Here is a 2653-nt window from a genome sequence, read left to right as displayed (position 1 = left end):
TTTGTGAATAGACTTCTGTTTGCATATCAAAGGCTATTTTTTGAATGACAACAAACAGGATTGGATCAATATTCCTCATGGGGGTTCTTCTGTCCTGCATCAGGTACAGCATCCCAGAAAGGGCACCAGATAGCAGACTTCACAGTGCAATCCCTTATTTTAAATAAAGTACTGTAGTATTCTACAATTCTCCAAAACACTAGGGCATACAATAGTGATACTGCAGTGTCTGGGAGCTGTTACTGCAGTATACTTCTCTATTTTTGTTTTTTATTATTATTATTTTTAAACAAAGGATGAAAATTAGGAATGTTTTTCCCTTTTCCTCTTTGTTATATTTGCCTGCTGTAGAATATTTTTCTTTTGTGCCATTTGTAGGACAGTTCAGTAGTCTTATGTTTTCAGGAGTCCTGTTTTTTGCCACATTTTCAGAAGTAACTGCTGTCATTTCAGGAGAAAAGTACATTATAATACACTCGGTAATGTCAGTTATTGACATGATTTAATTTGGAAAGTTGCAGTATTAAATGCAACGAAGTGAAGCACTATGTTAAGATAGTGTTGAAACATGAGTGGTAGCAAATACTAATAATTGTGGCTTCATTTTCATACAAACTAAAATGAGACTTCGTCTCAGATGGTGACATATGATATGGCTCCTTCAGGGGAAACATTTTGCTAATTTGTTAAACTTGGATCTGGTTATCTGTGCAGGGCAGGTTTCCAAAGAAAGAATCAGGAATGGATCAGTGCAGGTGATACCTGGGTACAGAATTAAGCCACTTTTTATGTTAGGAAGGCTGGGGAAGTACTCACTCTTTGGTGAACGCTGAGAGGAAAATGACGTAGGCCTCATCTGGTACATGTAAAAGTTTTGCCATCATAGCTATGTTGGTTACAAGTGTGGGGAAAAATCACCGCCCTGACTGACATAGCAATGCCAGCAAAAGCCCTAATGTCGACAGTTATATCATCAAAAAAATCATTTTGCCAGCACAGCTTAGCTTGTTCAGGGAACTGGTATAAGCTAAACTGGCAAAATAATTATTTTGCTGGTATAAGCTATGTCTCCACAAGGAGGGTTTGCCAGTATAGTTTATACTCGCAAACGCTTTCTAATGTAGACAAGGTCTTAGTATCACATCTCCCAGATTTGTGAACAGCGAGGGTAAGTGAATGCAATATGCAGTGGCTCTTCAAAACCGTTTGCAGTCTACTACTGGGTTTAAGAGCAGTCTCTCAATGATCTCATTTACTATTTATAACAAACAGCATACTAATTACTAAACTGTGAACCAAGGTGTCTGTGCGGGGGATGGATGGTTGCAGTGGTGCAGGGTCTATTCAGGAAATGTTTGTCTTTAGAAGAAGGCAGGTTTGGGAAAAGATTGATAAACCTGTCTAGGGAAGAGATGACTAGTGGAAATGGGGTGGGATCAGGAGAGGATCAGGGAATCTGTTCTGCTCTGCTCTGGCTGCAGAAAAATTGAGTGAGGATTAGGAGGTTTCTACAGGTGAGAAATGTCTACCATGGGAATGATTAGAAAATCTGTCCAGGAACAGGGTGACCTCAATAAGAGTGGAGGGGAAGGTTTGAACACCTTGGAGAATCTGTGTGTTAGGGAGCAAGCAGTGAAGCCTAGTGACATATATTAGTCTAGAGTAGCTTATTTGTTCTTGGTCCAGTCTTTATCTGAAAAATAAAATATCTGAATTTCACCTCCACCTAGTTTCTGTAGAAGATTTGCTAAAGTTCTCTGGTCATTTTAATGCTTTATTATCAAGTCTGCTGGCTCTTCCAGGCTCCCTTCTTTATAATATGAGACATTAGCTAGAAAGAAAGTGGGGCTGTATTCTTTCAAATGAGAAAAAAGGGCAGGTAGAAATGTAAAGCCACTGTGGTGGTGTTTGTTTGTTTGTTTGTTTTTTATTAAAGCTAAGTATTTCTAATGCACCCATCACCATCATATCTAGGCTGCGGTTTGTTGTTTTTCACAGACTATAATGTGATTTCTAAAGTTTGGATGATTGTTAATGCTCATGCCTAACCATTAAAATTATGTTCCTAGTTAAACTCAAGGGATTTACAAATTTGTTTTGCGACTCCAAAGTCGCAGTGAATATTGTGATTATGTGATACCCATGAAAGGTTTAATTTGGAGCTGATAGAAATAGTGTTAACCTCTCAGGAGGTAAGTAGCCAATTCAATTGTTCTCTTGATATAATGCTTCTGACTTGTGCTTTATTGGTTGAGTATGCGGCTACTTGGCATCTTACTGAGGGTGAGGAGGGAGGGTGTAGTTCCTGAGGAAGCTCCAAGAAGATCCTCTGCTCAGGCAATTCAGTGAAGCTCTTATTTAATTCAGCACTTGTGGTTTGAGCAATAGTTAATAAATGTCCCAAGAAAAAGAATCAACTAACTGGGAAATGAAAGATAAAAGAAGGGTTTTTCTTTGCTTTTCTTACCAACCAGTAGTATTCCACTGAATACAGAGAGCTGTAGCTCATAGATCACTGACTCTCAAGTAAATGGGGAGGCTGCAAATAGCACTATACTATGGCGTCTCCCTTCAGTGATGGGAACCTCTTCTGTCCTTCCCACCCCTCTTGCAACCTTTAAGTTTCAAGCCTACACCTAGTATAATCAGGTGG

The sequence above is a fragment of the Mauremys reevesii genome, linkage group 19 (genome assembly GCF_016161935.1).
Source record: "Mauremys reevesii isolate NIE-2019 linkage group 19, ASM1616193v1, whole genome shotgun sequence".
NCBI classification, from domain to species: domain Eukaryota; kingdom Metazoa; phylum Chordata; order Testudines; family Geoemydidae; genus Mauremys; species Mauremys reevesii.
This window is presented reverse-complemented; position numbering follows the sequence as displayed.